Consider the following 19,828-nt stretch of genomic DNA (forward strand, 5'->3'; position numbering starts at 1 on the left):
CGATGGAAGAGATTTTTAATCGATGAGTTCTTGCTGGTTCTCGGTGGGAAAGGCATTCCGAACCATTGGTAGATGCTTTTGACGATTCAAAAGTACTTGTAAAAGTTTAATTGAATAAAACATATTTTTTTCATTTTATTTTATTTATAATCTCATTCTAAGCACACAGAATAATATAATAATAAGGAAGCCACATTACGTGACTGAAATTCTGAAATAACGATCGGTGGTATTCGACGCACAATTTAAATGACGTACTTTATTTAGTAACGTCAAAATGGTGCAGAATTATTTTAGTGGTGCACGCAATATCATCTGTATTTTTTTTACAAGTTGTTATTTAAAAATTAAAAAAAAACGACTGTTTATCCAGAAAACGCCATACAGACTTTTCTTTAAAAATATATATACATACTTAATATTATAGTGTCATTCGGGATGATGTAGGTAAGGATTCTCAATAGACCATACATCCCAATCTATTAAGGCATTTAGAAGTTATGGTGGAGTAAAGAAATTTACGTACTACATGAACCCTGAAAACATTACACTCCTTTTTTTGGGCAGTCGTGTAATAAGTGTCGAGCTTTAGAAAGAGATGACCAGCTACTTCAGATTCGTAGAGCGTCATCTCTGACACTGATATCTACTTAAGTATATCAAGTTTTGTCGCTGTTTTGTCTCAACAACAGAGTCGACGCTCTAAAAACTACCGATTATCTCTTTTAAAATTTCAGTGTGTCTTATTTGCTGGCAGGTAAGGTACGTAAAATTGGACTTCATAATGATATTATTATAATCTCCGTACTAAATGAGGACTAACAGCTTCATAGGACACGAATTTTGTTTGACATAAGCCTATATGTACTAATTTAGTTCAATGGCCTCTAGGGTCTTCTATTTCAATTAATCAAGCTTTGCGTACAACCTCACGGCATTAACTTACATAAATAATTAATTATTATCAAACTTTGCGGAAAGTTATTAGCGCTAAGCCATTTTGTCATGTTCCGGAACTATCCATTTAAAGTCTAACAATACAATTTAGAAATACAGAAGCTTCTATGGCATATTAATTACAAAAGTTTTTATCATTTGAATAAATAAGGGTTTATTGGTACCCTGCTCTAAACAAACGTATGTATGTGTGTAGGTATGTATGTATATACTTTATTGCACTACAAAACAAATTACAGGTTACAAAAACATACCTAGCTAGTTTCGTTATTTGAATACTAACCAATCCGTTTTTAAACTGAAGAACCAACTCCCCGACGATCACTTTCTGATGGATTAATGTGTGCTGTTACATTTATACGTGAGCTTTATTGCCATCTCTTTCTCGGTATACAACAGTAAATTATATTACCTATTTTTACATTTTTGCGAATAATCAATTTGGTTGATACTGGAAATACGTTACTTCTTGTTATTAAAAGTCAAATCACGCTCCAAAAACTGACAGAGAAAATCTAAATGAAACATTCATGAAATGTTTATTAAAATAAAAATACGAAGTCAAAGAAAATTTGATGAAATATCAATGAAATAACTGCGGAATTTTGATGGAATGATTATGGAATTTAAATAAAGCTTGGAGTTAGGTAGGTGTGCGTTTGAAGACATTGAACTAAATTAGTATCTATTTGATAGAGAGAGAGCCAGTGCGTGCCAAAACTTTGTTATTTTATAAAAGCTGAAAGTTTCTCTGCATATTGTCCCCAGCACAGGGAAGAACGATCAGCGACTACGAAGTTTGGATCATGGTGTCTTTGGAAGATAACAGGTAATAAAGGTGTAACAAATCTTAAGTCAAAGTATAAAGTCGATTTTTTAAATATTTCTTTCGGAATAGTATTAGAAATAACGTCACGTAAAGTTTAACAATAAATTAAAGTTTAAGGGTGTTACGACACAGTGTCTATCTGGTAAATCTATCACATAATTTCTAACACTATTTCAAAGAAAATTTAAAAAAATTGAGTTTATTCTTTAACGTAAGATTTTAAATGTCTTTGTTACCAATTTGCCAAAGCCACCATGATCCAAATTTCATAGTCGCTCCTCTTTCTCTCTGTGTTGGGGACAATACGCAGAGAAACTTTCAGTTTTTATAAAATAATGAAGGTCTGACCCTCGCGGACTCTACGACTCTCATAAGTCCAGTAGTTTTAGTGATTTAGTATTTCTTGAACCCGCAATGTATAGCGTGCAAAACTCAGGGTCAATACCCCGCCTACGTCGCAGCATTGACCACGCAGTACCTATTTACGCAACATTAGTTGGCCTCTAACGTCAGTCAGATGTTTTATTTGTTGTTTTATATTACATTATTACAAACTTTAAAAAATACAGATTTTAAATTTTTCGTGGTAAGTATACCATTATTAATCATTAGTACTATCGCCTGTTTTCGTTTTTGCTAGCGCCCTATTTACACCCTGTATATGGCATTATTTCAAGGCATTCAGCTTTAATTGATTGTGATAGTTTATTCGTAGCTTATAATATAATATTGTATATTTGTATAGTATTGTTATAATATATTTGTAATAAATTATTTACTTAATTGTTATTTTGTCCTAGGTAAATAGGAAAAAAAATGTTTGTAATTCCGATAAACAGTATAGAGTTTTTTTTTGTATTATGGAATGTAAAAAAAATTAATAAAAAATTATATAAATATTTTGTTGAGTAGATAGAGCATCATTGTTAAATAAAAATTAGATTAAAATTGGTCCATAAATTATGTTATATTATTCTGTATTTTATAAAATATGTTTAGAAGATAAAATTAAATAAAAAATTGTTAAAATTTCCGTCCTGCCAGGGATAATAAATTGATAGATAATAATAATATGTATTAATATTTTTGTTAAAGCAAAGAATGTGTATAATAATAATAATGTTAAATATAATAACATTGCTTTTATAAAAATAAAGATAATAATTTATTATAACCTTTGTTCATTTGTAAATAAAAAAATTACGAAATGATCATTCGAATTTCGAACCAAAATTTGTTTTTTTAAGTTGTTCGTTTTTCAAATATTGTTTTCTACAGTTATTTATAATAGACTTAATTTAAATATATATTTTTTAATTAAAATTGTTATAATATAAAAATAAAATTCAATGATAAAATTAGAAAAATAAAAATTAAATAATAGGTACCTAGTTGTATTATTTTCATTTTTATTTTTAACTATCTAATGCCCACTAATTGCGACTCGCGTGCCTCCTCTTATGCGCGTATGACGATGGTAGGACCTACGATATCAAAAACTTTCCCGGAAGTCTCAACAACAACTTTAACAAAGTTTTAATTCAATCGAATAAACTATGCTAGAACAAAAAAAGAAAAGACAGAAATATTTTCTACCAGATGTAAAGACATACTTAATTTGAGAAAGGAATACTAAGCCACTCTAGCTTCTACACGGTATCGTACCGGAACGCTGAACCACTTGGCAGCACGACTTTGTCGGGCTTTGTAGGGTGGTAACCAGCCACGGCCGAAGCCTCCCACCGGACCAGATCAGAAATTTACAAATTATAAAATTCCAAACCTTTCGTCGACTTTTCAAACATAGCAATGTAAGTAAACAAGTGTAAATTAAAAATTTTAAACACCCCCGACAAGTGAAGGTTACAGTAATTAGAAATGAGCTGATAACTTTCAAACGGCTGAACCGATTTTCTTGGATTATAGCTAAGAACACTCTCGATCAAGCCACCTTTCAAACAAAAAAAACTAAATTAAAATCGGTTCATTAGTTTAGGCGCTACGGTGCCACAGACAGATACACAGACACACAGACACACAGATACACAGATACACACGTCAAACTTATAACACCCCTCTTTTTGGGTCGGGGGTTAAAAATGAATAAAAATAGAAATAAAAACATTATTGTCCTCCGCAGACAATAAGGTAATACGTCATCTGCGCAGGTCGTAAGTATTCGGTGCCTCTAGAGTACTTATATAGGTAAGTACCTACAAACGTACAAACTGCTTCAATTTTCCGCTACATGGACAATCACATAGCATTAAGTGTGTCACGGCTGCTTGACACAATACCTCCACGGTTCGCACTCGAATAACTCTGTACCCTTAGTATGAGTTTTTCTTCTCACCAATTTTGATAGTATTCAAGAGTCGAAACAAAATAACCTCAAAGTAAAATGGACCTAAACAGCCTTTATTTAAAGACAAAAATTCAATACCATTGATTTTAATTTCGCAATGTTTCCGTTTGGAGCGCTGGCTGTAAATATATCTACAAACTTGAGCATTAAAACAAGGCTGTTGAGGGGCATTTTACTTTAACGCTAAAGTGTTTCGACTCTCAAATACTATCAGCGTTACGTTGGTGACAAATAAAATCTTGTACTGAGGGTACTGTATTCGATGTGACTATATTTTTAAGCAAATAAATTACTTATCTGCAACAAAATAAAGTTAATTTTTCTATCCACTACTGAATTGCATCTGTTATGATCTCAAGTGTTCATAATATGCAGTGGTCTTCGTAATGGACGAACCAATTTTGACGGCAATTTCACGCGTATTACTACTTAGTGCAGAACTTTGTCACTTTTACCGAAGTTTTGCTATATTTTTTATACTTTGTAGAGTTCCGTACCTCAAAAGGAAAAACAGAACCCTTATAGTATCACTTTGTTCTCTGTCTGTCTGTCCGTCTGTCCGTCTGTCCATCTGTCCGTCTGTCGTGTCTGATAGGGTACTTCCCGTTGACCTAGAATCGAGAAAATTGGGAGGTAGGTCGGAGGTCTTATAGCACAAGTAGAGAAAAAATCGGAAAACTGTGAATTTATAATTACGTCACAAAAAATATTATAATTTTTTGTGACGTAATTATAAAATATATAATATTAAATATAAATATAATATAATGTTTTATGAAAAAAATAATTTTTTAAGTACATCTTATGTGCTACATAAAAGAATTAGATAGGCATACCTTATACGACGGTACGGAACCCTTCGTATGCGAGTCCGACTCGCACTTGACAGTCTGTTCTTGTTCTGGGCTCACTATAAATATTTGTTTGGGCTATGTCAGTGACCTTGGTCCTCCAGCAGAAAATAAGTCAATAGAATAGAACTTAGTATTCCATCGGGAATGCGGTCGTGATCACACGCTGCAGTAACGGGCACTGCCATAACAATTGTTAGCCCATAAACCGTGACCTGGATTGACACTGCCAGAGAATCTATAGGTATAAATAAAACTAACTAATGCCGCGACTTTACCCGCGTGGACGGTGGGTCCCACCCCGAAGGGTGCCAACGATACCCTATTAATAAGCCTCCAACTGCCCGTCCGTCCATCTGTTTATCAGCAAGTTGTATCTCATGAACCGAAGTCAAAATTTTCACAGAATGTGTATTTTTAGTCCGTTCGTCCGTCCGTCCGAGATGGAAGCATATTATTAATCTTGAAGTGGTGGCAATTTTATTATATTATATTTTTAGGCAGCATGGGACGGCTATTTTCCACCCTTACAGCTTTGTCAGTAGGGTGGTCTTTTTATTCAGATACATTAACCCTTGACTGCAATCTCACCTGGTGGTAGTCATGATGCAGTCTATGGAAGCGGGCTAACCTGGACGAGGTATGGCAGTTTATATTAAACCCATACGCCTTTGGTTTCTATACGACATCGTACTGGAACGCTATAAAATGCTTGGCGGCACGGATTTGCCGGTAGGGTGGTAACTTTTTATTAATATCCAAAGTAACAAAAAAAAACTTATGAATTTGGTAGTGATTCTCTCAAAATGTTGTAGTTTTAGGTTTAACTAGTTTAATTTTAATGTGCCTAGTTTAATGTAGGTTCGCATAATAGGGCACCTATAAAAGCCCCAAAAATATTAGAATTAAAAACCCCTTACAATCGTTGCTAGCCACGGCCGAAGCCTCCCACCCATAGACGTATACACCAGACAAAAACAGTGGTACATAGTCGCAGCCGAATTCCCCTACCAGACCAGACTTAAACCAAACTACTCAACTAGGTCACATTACTCAAACTCTAGTGTCGTTGAACTCTCTGAGACATCACTCAAGAAGGTAAAGAAATACTAGAGATAATCTACCACAAACAAATCAAGACCAGATACGTTGAACTGCCACCTCCTCAGTCCTAAGGCTACTGTAAATTCTAACCTACTAAGTGCTATAATTATAGACTAAAACCGGCCTAGTGCGAGTCAGACTCGCGCGCCGAGGGTTCCGCACCCGGGTATTTTTTTTCGACATTTTGCAGGATAAACCAAAAACTATTATCTATAAAAAAAACTGTTTTAGAATATGCAGGCTCAGAATAATAATATAATAGTACTATGCAGGTAAAGCCCTTTTCTTAATAATTATGATACCCCACTTGATATATTATGTAGTTATCTTACTTTGAAAATTGAAAATACTAATTATTTATTCATGAACACATTTTAATTTTTGTTTTGTGATGTAACCGCAAATTCTCGGTTTTCGGATTTTTTCCTTTACTTGTGCTATAAACGTAACTACCTGCCCATGATTCTAGGTCAATGGGAAGTAGGTACCCTATAGGTTTTCTTGACAGACAGGACAGATGGACAGATGGACAGACAAACAGACAACAACGTAATCCTATAAGGGTTCTATTTTGCCTTATGAGGTACGGACCCCCAAATAATGTTGGTTATTGAGTTTTCCACGACAAGCGACGAAACTAACTGTTGGCTCAGTTTGGGGGTCTGTTATGAATGGTTTATTACAAGGTCCTGCGTATGCGCAATTTTGCTAACCGGTGCAGTGCGCCGATACCTATCGCGTCGGTAGCACGTCGTTACGCGATACTATCGAGATATCGATACATCGAGGGTTGTATCGTAAGTGATGTGCGAGTGGCTTTATTTGGACTATCGATTTTGAAATTTAAGGTAAGTGTTATATTCACATACTAGCTGATGCCCGCGACATATGTTTTTAAATATCCCATGGGAGCTCTTCGATTTTCTGGGATAAAAGTAGCCTATGTCACTCTCCAGGTATTTAACTATGCCCATGCAAAAAATCCGTTGCTCCGTTGCGACGTGATTGAAAGACAAACCAATAAACCAACAGACAAACACACTTTCGCATTAAGAAAAGAATGACATTGACTTTAAAAAAACTAGACCTGTGCAGGTTTTTTTATTGTAGGTACACTTAGCTTATAGTAATAATAAACTACTTAAAAAAGCTAACAAAAATCAAAACTTCTTTAAGTAAACTGTTATTTCAGGGTTTGGCTTCTAAAGCTTTAAAGCTCAAAAGAATAGTTGTAGAAATTTATTACCGCTACAATAAATATAAGAGTGACCTTAAAATATATAAAGAAATAAGTTTTTTCAGAGTTGCTCCCGAACATGAAAACTGAAAAGTCGAAAATCGTTTAATAAAGAATCAAGGCTAATATCTCGAGACACGTTTCCCTGTCACCAACTCCTCTTTAAAGAACGTTGGCACATACTTGCCTACGTCCTTAGTAAATAATAAGAAGGAAAATGATTGCGATTTTCGAAGGTTATTAACTTCTTAGATACCTATAATACTGAGACCACTATAGAACTCGTCCGCAAAAATAAGTTTGGTCATAATACTTCTTTCTTCTTGTCCACGCTATGTGGGGTCGGCACAACATGTCTTTTTTAACCCCCGACCCAAAAAGAGGGGTGTTATAAGTTTGACGTGTGTATCTGACATCTGTGTATCTGTGTGTCTGTCTGTGGTATCGCAGCTCCTAAACTAATGAACCGATTTTAATTTACTTATTTTTTTTTTGTTTAAAAGGTGGCTTGATCAAGAGTGTTCTTAGCTATAATCCAAGAAAATCGGTTCAGCCGTTTGAAAGTCATCAGCTCTTTTCTAGTTACTGTAACCTTCACTCGTCGGGGGTGTTATAAATTTTTAATTTACAGTTGTATTCCACTCACCTCTGTCATACGTTAACGCATTTTCAACCCCATTTACATACATATCCTTTTCTTTGGTCTTCTTCTCCTCTTTTCTCCTTTCACGTGCATATTTTAACATTCTTCTAGTGACATCATTTTCTTCCCTCCACAGATGCCCATACCATGCCAATATAGGTACCTATTACACCTGAGTTTGTTTATAATTATAAAAAATCTATAATTATAAACAAACTTACATTAAGTTTATTTATAAATATTTAAATTTATGGTAAGGACCTTCTTTTCTTACGGAAAACTTGTAATAAACAACTCCCAATTGTCGGATTCAATTCAGTTTATTTAATAAAGAATCATCTATTTACTACTTTGAATTCAATATCGATAGCTGTATCGTTTTTAAATGACCCATTGTTCAGTGATTTGATCATAAAATATGTATGATAAAATATGTAAAAAAAATATTATTTATGATCAAATCCCTATCATAAAATAGTATTTAGTTTTTATCATCATCATCATCATCATCATCATCATCATCAGCCTGTGGACGTCCACTGTTGGACATAGGCCTTCCCTATAGAGCGCCACCACACCCGGTCCTCAGCCTTCCTCATCCAGCCACTTCCCGCCCGCCGCTTTATATCGTCGGTCCATCGTGCTGGAGGGCGTCCCACACTACGTTTGCTTAAACGCGGTCTCCACTCAAGGACTTTCCGGCTCCAACGGCCATCGCCTCTACGACAGGCATGGCCTGCCCACTGCCACTTCAGCTTGCTAATAGTTTGGGCTATGTCAGTGACCTTGGTTCTCCTGCGGATCTCCTCATTTCGGATCTTATCCCTCAGGGAAACTCCTAACATAGCCCTCTCCATAGCTCGCTGAGCAACTTTGAATTTGTGAACAAGGCCATTTGTCAGTGTCCACGTTTCAGCACCATAGGTGAGGACGGGAAGGACACACTGGTTGAAGACTTTTGTTTTCAGGCATTGAGGAATTGACGATGAGAAGACTTGACTTAACTTTCCAAAAGCTGCCCAGCCTAGCCGAATTCTTCTGTTGGCTTCCTCATCGAAATTGCTTCTGCCTAGTTGAATTATTTGGCCAAGGTAGTTGTATTGTGAAACAATTTCGATGCCAACATTTTCGACGCGAACCGGTGTCGGGACAACGTGCTGATTGAGCATTATCTTTGTTTTGTCCATGTTTATCCCGAGACCGACACGTCTGGAAGAGCGGCTTAGGCATCGATCAGCATCTCCTCGAGATCTTGCGGAGATTCTGCTAAGATAACCACGTCGTCAGCGAACCGTAGGTGTGAGATGTACTCGCCATTTATGTTTAGTCCTCGTCCTTTCCAGTCCAGCGTTTTGAAGAGGTCTTCCAGTGCACTGTTAAACAGTTTTGGAGATATTACGTCCCCCTGTCTAACACCCCTTCGCAAGCTGATAGGTTTTGTCTGCTGAGACTGTATTTGGACGGTCATTGACGCAGAATCGTAAATACATCGCAGCACCTCGATATACCGCCAATCGACCTGGCATCTTTGCAAAGATTCCAAAACAGCCCAAGTTTCGATAGAGTCGAAGGCTTTCTCGTAGTCCACAAAGGCAAGACAGAGTGGGAGATTATATTCTTCTGTCTTCTGTATAATCTGCCTTAAGGTGTGTATGTGGTCTACGGTACTATAGCCTTTTCGAAACCCAGCCTGTTCTGGAGGTTGGAACTCGTCAAGTCTTCGGGCGAGGCGATTTGTAAGAACCCTCGAAAACAACTTATAAACATGGCTCAGGAGGGAAATCGGCCGGTAGTTCTTCAACAGCTCCTTGTCTCCTTTTTTAAAGAAGAGGATTACTACACTCCTGCTCCATGCTTTCGGCGTTGTTCCATTCATGATGACGTCATTAAATAACTCCTTAAGCTCTGTGAGTACAGGGGTACCTCCTGCACGTAGGAGTTCTGATGTGATGCCGTCATCACCCGGCGCCTTGTTGTTATTGAGTTGTTTGAGGGCTATTCGCATCTCACCAATGTCAATTTCTGGTATGTCAGTTTTTATCATAATACTAGCTAATGCCTGCGACTAGGTCTGCGTTTATTTAGGTTTATGAAAACCCCGTGGGAACTCTATGATTTTCCGGTATAAAAGTAGCCTATGTCATTCTTCAGAACTTTAACTATATCTACCCATGCAATAAAACACGTTCGATACGTTGCTTTGTTGCGGCGAGATTGGAGAACAAATCAACAAACAAAAACACGTTCGCATCACTACTCATAAAAACTACGAAAGGGTCTGTTTGTTGGTTTGATGGTTTGCCCTTCAATTACGTCGCAATAGAGCAAGGGATTTTGCATGGGTATAGAGACCTGGAGAATGAAATAGGCTGCTTTATCTCGGAAAATCAAGAAGTCCCCACGGGATTTTTAAAAACCTAAATCCACGCGGACGAAGTCGCGGCATCAGCTAATTTATAATATTATGTGTAGGTAGTGATTAAAAACAAATTATTGTGTTTCTTAAACGATCTGTGGTTTTCTATCGTATTTCGAGGAAAATTTTAATTATTTACCTAGTAATAAATTGGTTGGAAGGCCGTGGCGTGTTACCACTCTACCGGCAAAGCCAGGCCGCCAAGTGATTTAGCCTCTCCGTATGATGTCTTCAGACATGGGCGCGTTTGGAACCCTCGTAGCTTTAGTTTTAAGTTACGTAATTAATTATCACCACTATATCGTACAAATTTAACAATTTCGACCATCAAAAAGAGTACAATTGTACCTACTTTGAATAAATGATTTTGACTTTGACTTTGCCGCCTAGAAACCAATAAAGAGTATGAGTTTGATAAAACTGCTATACTCCTTCCGAATATGCTTTCATCTTAGACTGCATCAACACTTACCATCAGGCGAGATTGCAGTCAAGGCTAACTGGTAATGAATAAAACGGACAGACAGACAACGAAGTGATCCGATTAAGGCTCCTTTTTTCCTTTTGAGGTACGGAACCCTAAACAATGGTCTATAGTAAGTATTTACTGTTATATCTATCAAGAAACCAGGAAATTCATCGGAAAACTTGCTTACTTATCTTGCTTATTAGTTTTTACAAAGGATTCTTTGTCTTAGATTTTTTAAGCCCGCTCTACACTCGCGCTGTGAAACAATACTGTTGATGGTTTTATGGCTTTGCGTTTGCTTTCTAACAAGAGAGTAACTTAATATGAACTTATTGATTAAAAATGATATTTTATGTACTTATTGAAAATGTATGTAAAGATAGTAAATTTTGCACGCCATGTCATGGCAGATTGTGATACGTACCTACTTAAAATTTATGTAACATCTTTTTTACTTACAATCTTGCAATAAATGAAATACTAATACTAAAGAAACTCTCTTTCTTTGAGTCTTTCTAAGTGTTGACGCGGTAGAAGGAGAGGTGTTTCATCAAACAGTTCGCAGCGCAATACGAGCTGAATTGCACTAAATTAGTCGTAACAAAACACCTCGAACAATATTTTTTAAACGTCTGCAGTCTGATTCTTTTGGACCTGGAAGGTTCTATTAAATATTTTGTAGTATATTATTGGCGTCACTCAGAAAAGCAGGTATTATTTTTATGGAATTATTGGAATGTCCTCCCATAACCAACACAAAAAACACAAGTTCAGTGTGTAGAGGTTATCCGAGAGTTTTAATCTAAACAAACTAATGCCAAAATAAATAATTTAATTAGAGCGTGATTGCTATCACAACATCTAATTATTCAGTTCACAATCCAAATACCGAAAATATGCGATATCGCTCCGAATCTCAGAAGGAGACTAAACTAAAACGTTCAAAACACCCGTATTTATGCAAGTTCAATCTTGTCGGCCTCCTAGTAACAGATTGTATGACATCGAATGAGCCAAATATCGATTTTATCAAACTACCTTCATCAGATAAATTAATAATTTTATATAATTTTTGACAACTCGAATCAATTTTTAAAAATAACCTTACAGTTGGGATATCATCTTCAATCACGGCCGTGGTAACATATAGGCACAGTTTTACGATATACTATATCGTAAATCTGTGATATAGCCACGTGTGCAGAGTGGGCATAACAGGAATGTCTGATGCCTTTCACAATCATTTCAAGGCCGACTAGGCTAAATAATCAAAATATTTTTTTTTAAACTACAATAATATGGTGAATGACAATAAAAAATCGATCAAGTGCAAGTCGGAATCACATACGAAGGGTTCCGTAGCATCGTAGATACAAGAAATAACACTTTCATGGAGGCCATTTTGAAAGTTTTTATTGTTCACTGTTATCGCGGCACACATTCTGTGAAAATTTCAACTCTCTTCAACGAGAATCATGAGATACATACCGCTGACAAACAGACGGATGGACGGACAGACGAACAGCGGAGGCTGAGTAATAGAATCGCGTTTGGCAGCCTTCGTATGGTACGGAAAAATAAGAATGAGAACAATTTTAATTGATCATTCATTTATTGGTGGATAAAGCCAATAGTAATTAGTTCAATTAGATAAATAAATTATTATTATTGATATAGGTAAGTAGGTACCATGTAGTTCGATGAAGATAATATTTAATAAACTTTTAAAAGGTAGCGTACCTAAATATTTTTTCTCAAAGACGTGTTTTTAACCCCTGACCCAAAAAGAAGGGTGTTATAAGTTTGACGTGTGTATCTGTGTATCTATCTGTGGCATCGTTGCTCCTAAACTAATGAACCGATTTTAATTTAGTTTTCTTTTGTTTGAAAGGTGAGATCGATCTCAGTCATCGAGTGTTCTTATCTATAAATCCAAGAAAATCTGTTCAGCCGTTTGAAAATTATCAGCTCTTTTCAAGTCACTGTAACCTTCACTTGTCGGAGGTGTTATAAATTTTTAATTTACACTTGTAAAAGGTAGCGTACCTAAATATTTTTTCTTAGAGACGTGTTTTAACTATGTACCTACCTTATCAAGGTAGGTACACTAAACTTGGAAAGTAAAACATTATTAAAAACAAAATTTTTATTCACGAGGATTTCTATCTATCTCCCTCGAGGATCTATTATAATTATTATGAAGATCTTTGATTTGCATTTAAGAGGATCATTGTCAACGATCCCCCGTCGATTTCCTACGTATGATATTATTGTTCTCATCTCTATCTGCCCTGGTTCGTGTATTCTCGGTTCCTAGATCGGTGCATTTGTGATAACCAATTCTAATTGCTGTGATTGGCTGAATTTACCATGTTCTTGCTGCGACAGTGAGTTTGAGCCACTAGCGGAACAATGTTAGCCGGTCAGAAATGATTGCAATTAGTCAACCTGTATGACGTCCGTGTTCTGTTTTTGATTACAAAAAAGAAAAAATTGTTGTTGCAATCATCAATTTTAGCAAATAGTGAAAGAGAGTCGACCAATCAGAGGTCACAACTACCGTCACACTTTCTGTGAAACTATGGCAGTAGGCTTACCGAGTAATGAAAACAATTTTTCATTCTGTAATGTCATGTGGCAAGTAGGGTTGCCACCTGCCTCTTTTTGATTTACAGGCTACCACCATCAAAAATACGGGGTTTAGATTTGAAGAAATTTAAAAATTTGAAGTATTTGAAGAAATAGGCGGTGGTTCTCTCTGAAATGCATGGAAAGCCTATTTAGATATTTCAGTTTATTTGTAAGTTTTGTATTTTTTCTCTGTATGTTGCCGTGTCTTGATTGGTGAACTGTGTTTGCAATGTGATTTTAAATAAAAGATTTATTTATTTAAATAGCTTTTAAAAACTCTAGTTTTGTAAAGCAAAATGTTATACATTTCATGCATACAATCTTTGCATTTTAACTTAAATTTACATTTAACTTGTAATTCCACCTTCACAGTATCAATACTATGGCCGTAGCCAGGAATCGATTTCGGGAGAGGTTTTATCAGGGCCGGAACTGAATCCTGTCATGAGGAAAATAACATTCGCTCAACTTTATGGGCTAATTACCTGGTTAGTGGAATTTCGCCTTTCAATTTGACAGTGAGATAAAATACAACAATAAAAAAGCGCGAGCGCAGTGAGCGTAAGTGTTTTTGGTTCAATTACAGAAAGAATTAAAGTGAAAGGGAAACGAGTTTAGCCATAGCAAGATTTTATTTTTAAAGCTCCCTATCCATACTAATATTACAAATACGACAGTATATCTATTTGCCTATCTATTTGTTACCCTTTCACGGCCCATCTTCTTTACCAAAATTTTGGTACTTACTATTCAGAGGTAACTTGCATCCCAGACATAAACTTTTTAGCCCGGAAAATCCCCCACGGAATTTTTAAAACTCTAAATTCATGCAAACGAAATTGCGGGGCTTACACCAAGTAATACAAATTCAAAGCGCGAGTGAAGTGAGCGCGAAATGTTTGATATATTTCCAAAAAAAAATTGGTAAGCAAATGCAAGAAATAGTGTAAGTATTATTTTAGGCTTAGGTTTTTGACGGCTTCCCAGGCGCAGTCGCCATTTCTAAATTTCTGGTCTGGTGGGAGGCTTCGGTTATGGCTAGTTATATGGTTAGTATGGCCCTAACGGCCAAGAAATTAGACTGCATCATCACTTACCACTAGAAAAGATTAAAGTCACGGGCTAACTTGTATAAAAAAAGGCTAACATCCTCAAACCAAGCCCCGCCGCCTTGGCTACGACCATGATCAATATCGAGTGGGTTTCGGCTACGCATTGCCGCAAAAGGAAAATATTCTTTCTACTGGACATAACGTCAGTGTTCGGTTTCGCCAGCCAAGTGCGAGTCAGACTCACGCACCGAGGGTTCCGATTCGGGTATTTTTTTCGACATTTTACACGAGAAATCAAAAACTGTTATGCATTAAAAAAAATATGCATAAAAATAAATAAAAATCTGTTTTAGAATGAACAGGTAAAGCCCTTTCATATGATAACCCACTTGATATATGTAGTTATCTTACTTTGAAAATTGAAAATACTAATATTTGTTCATGAACACATGACAGACGGATAGAAGGACAGATGGACAGACGGACAGACGGAAAGACAGACAGACTGATAGACAACGAAGTGATCCTATAAGAGTTCTTTTTGCTTTTGAGTTACGGAACCCTAAAAATATTTAGTTTTATTTGCCCCGTATTTTATTTTCATAATTACCGGTTTCTCTATCCTGACATACGGGGTAACCAGTAAAATACGGGGCCTCTGGCAACCCTATTCGGAAAACACTGTCACATTCAAGTTAATGTCAAATATTTTGTTTTCAATTACAGATAGCTGCATCAATCATTATTACAATATTTTCTTTGTTGTGATTGGCTGAATTTTTGAGTTTCAGCCAATAAACAGACTGTTTGCCAATTAAACGTCATAACAATATAAATGCCAGAAAGTTTAACCAAATAAAACAAACTTAATGAGAACCTAGTGAGAATGCAAACGGCACACAATTTATAATACATATTATGTTAGTCGTATATAATAGATATTATAGTAGTCGTTCACTTTGGTAATAGTCAGATTGTCATCAGTAAAATTGATATTGGTCGATGTATCGTAAATTATTGTTTCGGTGACAAATATTTTTATTATCTATTTATCTTTGAACAGAATGGAATAGAATGAAATGGAATGGAATACAATGATAAATTTTTATTCCTGTAAACTTTTAGGTAAACTTCAAAGTGTTTTTGGATGGTCAGAAAAATTTACCACTGGTTCGGAATGCCGTTCCTACGTTTTCTAGGGTTTCGTACCTCAAAATGAAAAACGGAACTCTTATAGGATCACTTTGTTGTCTATCTCTCCGTCTGTCGTGTGTGTCAAGAAAACCTCTAGGGTACTTCCCGTTGACTCAAAACCATGAAATTTGGCAGGGTAACCTAACTGCGTAATTTTGGGTAGTTTTTTTAATCGATAAAGAAAGTTTGCGACATTGTTCAGTAAAAAATTTGGATTCCAACTCCTCAATCCTGATGTTGCAGGGGACCTGACTACTAAAGCTAATGGGATTTAAAAAGTGTCGATTATTAATTGATATTGAAGGTATCTATACCAAGTAAACACTTTGTCGTTGACCTCAACCCTGATGCTGTAAGAAATTGCATTCCTAAATCCTGGTGATCCCTCGGGATTTGAAAAGGATAATCCGTTTAAATATTCTTACGTGATACAGAAACAAGTTGCATCCCGGGGACGGGCTATTACGGAGAGGCAACTTTTGTTCTGGGAAATGAAAGGATCGGGATTTTTTAAAAACCTAAATCCACGCGAGCGAAGCTGCGGGCATTAGCTAGTTGTAAATATATTTAGAAGCTACTATAAGATAATAGATAAGGTACTTATTTCCTTATATTTTTATTGTATGGCAGCGCGCGGTTTTAAATTATAAATTGCACGTCCTGTCCTTTTCTGTAATACATTTTTTTCTCAATATCTACCGCTTTATCTCATAGCAAGAGTCCGTAAGACATAATACAGTGAAAATAGGCAAAATATACAATTTTTGCAGTTTCCACGTCAGTACCTGTCGAATTTTTCTAACAGTGTAAGCAGCAGAGCTGAGTTTACCATCAAGTGTTGATATGTGGGTGTTCCATAGAAGCTTTGCATCTAACATTATACCGAGAAACACGGGGTTCTCCTTTATTTTCAACATATGATTATTTATTGTTGTAAAAGAATGCAACCCTATGTCTGTATTTCATTATCTGTATGAAATGTCAAACGTCAATGTCTATTATAGCATCTATGTTTCCGCCCTCTTGGTTAAAAAATTACGTGTCCAATTAATTTGTCTCAAAAACAATCTTTGTACTAAATTAGTAAAATTAGTCTCAATAATATTCAGTTTGTGAAGTTAATGTGTTTTATTACTCCAACCACGACCACGTTAAAATCTTTCATGGTAGCAGAGCGTGGTTGGTTGAGTTGCGGAAAAGTAATAGACACATCGGAACTTTGAGGTTACATGTACTTACAACGTGGCCGGCACGACACCGAAAATGAATAGTTACAGCAATAATAATATGTTCAACATACAGAAATTGACGGGGCGCGACAATTTTGCCACGTGGAAGTTTAGTGTCCGCACATACCTCGAGCACGAAGACTTATGGCACTGTATTGACGCGACGAAACCGTTCGATGCCGACAAAGATATCAAAGCCAGAGCAAAATTGATATTGCTACTAGATCCTCAGAACTATATACATGTGCAAGATTGTAAGACAGCGAGGGAAGTGTGGCTAAGCTTAGAAAAGGCCTTTGATGACAATGGTTTGACACGGAGAGTGGGCCTCTTAAGGGATTTAATTAATACAAATCTGGAATCAAGCAGTAGTGTAGAAGATTATGTAAGTAAAATAATGACTACAGCGCATAAGCTCAGAAACATTGGATTTGAAGTCAACGATGAATGGCTGGGTACCTTAATGTTAGCCGGCCTGCCTGAAATGTATAAACCAATGATTATGGGACTGGAAAATTCAGGTGCTATCATTAGTGCTGACCTTGTTAAAACCAAGCTTATGCAAGAGATAAAGTCATCCGAGCCCAACGGCAACACTAATGCTTTTTATTCAAATTCAAAGACTTACAAGCCTCCGTTGAAGACAAAGGGACCCAGGTGTTATAATTGTAATAAACAGGGCCATCTAGCCAGATTTTGTACAGCCCCTAAGAAGCAGCATAAACAGCAGAAGAAAGAAGATAATTCAGGTTTTATTGCAGCTTTTTCAGCAACCATCGGTGAGAATAGCAGCAAGTGGTACATAGACTCTGGTGCATCCATGCATATGACGAACAGGAAGGATTGGTTGTACAACGTCACCGAACCACCTATGGACAGCATAACAGCAGCCAACAAGAAGCCGATGGCAGTCAAAGCTATGGGAGATGTAAACATTAGTTTACCCGGTAATAAAAACATTCAGGTGAGAAATGTTCTGTATGTACCTGGTCTGGCAGCTAATTTACTCTCAGTGAGCACTATTGTTAACAATGGGTTTAAAATAACCTTTAATAAAAAAGGCTGTGAAATATATGACTGCAGCGGGAAGTATATATGTTCAGCGACACTTTCAAACAATTTATACAGTCTAAATGTAGAAGAACTCTCTGTCCACCTAACCTCCACAGATGAAGCCGCTAATGATAATTGTATTCTATGGCATACTCGAATGGGTCATCTTAATTTTCCAGATGTAAATAAGTTGCCCGATTGCACCGAAGGTGTGACTCTGGCTCAGAAGAAAAGCAATGTCACTACCATCTGCCCCAGTTGCCTGGAAGGAAAACAGACAAGACAGCCCTTTAGCAATGTTGGTACTAGAGCATCGAAGCCATTAGAACTGATACATTCTGATCTGTGCGGCCCAATGGAGAATCTCTCTTATGGAGGTATGAAATACTTTATAACTTTTATTGATGACTTCACACGAAAGGTGTATGTATACTTCATGAAGGATAAGATGAGTGTGCTTGAGATTTTTAAAGATTTTAAAATGAAGGTGGAAAATGAGATAAACTATAAGATAAAAATAATTCGGACCGATAATGGCAAAGAATACTGTAACAGTTCATTACAAAAGTATTTGTCCAACTGTGGGATAACTCATCAAACAAGTACTCCTTACACTCCTCAGCAAAACGGCCTGGCTGAAAGGATGAACCGTACATTGGTAGAAAGAGCGAGAAGTATGCTCTTCTATGCAAATTTGGATAAACGGTATTGGGCCGAGAGTGTTGCCACAGCTGCATATATTGTGAACCGTTCACCAACACGGTCATTAGGTGATAAAACACCATATGAAATGTGGAGTGGTAAAAAGCCGAACCTGTCTCATGTAAGAATATTTGGTTGTGAGGCCATGGTCCATGTCCCTAAGGAAAGGCGCCTCAAGTGGGACAGCAAGTCACATAAAATGATATTTGTAGGCTATTGTGAGAATTCGAAGGGTTACCGCTTAATGGACCCTAAGACACATAAAGTAATTAAAAGTAGAGATGTTGTATTTTTAGAAAAATTAAATGAATGTCACACTATGCCTCTGTGTGAAAGGGTTAAGTCTGGGAATAATGAGAAGAGCACATGTAGCACAGGTAATGTGTTACAGGATAATCTGTCAGAGAAATCCATAGAGAAACAGGTTCCTAATATTTCAGACTCACCAACTACATCAGTAGAAAAGGATGGTCCAGACTCGAGTGAGTATGAAACAGACACAGGTGACCACGATGAAACGTTTTACCCTTCATCTTCTGTTGGATCAGAGTCCTACAGAAATATCACTTTAAGGCCAAGAAATAGGCCTAACAATGAAAAAGATAAAACTAGCCTTTTGTGTCTTATGACAAACCTGACTGATCCGCAGACTGTCGAAGAGGCCTTATCTTCAGTGAATGCGTCCAAGTGGAAAAAGGCCATGGATGAAGAGTATGAATCGTTGATAGAGAATAATACATGGAGCTTGGCAGATCTTCCAGACAATAAGAAAGCATTACCATGTAAGTGGGTGTTTAAATCAAAAACTGATCAACAAGGCAATATTATAAAATTTAAAGCTAGACTTGTAATTAAAGGCTATGCTCAAAAATCAGGAATAGATTATGGAGAAATATATTCTCCAGTTGTGAAATATTCTTCAGTACGTTACCTATTCGCTTTAGCAGTTAAACTCAATCTTCATATTGATCAAATGGATGCCGTCTCAGCATTTTTGCAGGGAGAGATTGATGCTGAGATCTACATGACACAGCCACAGCTGTATGAAGAGGGCTCACAGGTATGCCTCTTACATAAGTCGCTATATGGGCTCAAA

At 36.5% G+C, this 19,828-nt stretch overlaps 1 protein-coding gene across 1 annotated transcript in view; it reads left to right on the top strand.

Moving 5' to 3' along the window:
* Positions 1–6,831: 6,831 nt before the first annotated feature.
* LOC123865937 (proton-coupled amino acid transporter-like protein pathetic) overlaps positions 6,832–19,828 on the top strand; it is a 43,660-nt gene continuing 30,663 nt past the window's right edge. Inside the window, exon 1 of the mRNA XM_045907158.1 lies at positions 6,832–6,954. The gene's annotated coding sequence lies outside the window, so the exon portion shown is untranslated. The remainder of the gene's footprint in view (positions 6,955–19,828) is intronic.

This window comes from Maniola jurtina, chromosome 6 (assembly GCF_905333055.1).
Source record: "Maniola jurtina chromosome 6, ilManJurt1.1, whole genome shotgun sequence".
In the NCBI taxonomy this organism is placed as follows: domain Eukaryota; kingdom Metazoa; phylum Arthropoda; class Insecta; order Lepidoptera; family Nymphalidae; genus Maniola; species Maniola jurtina.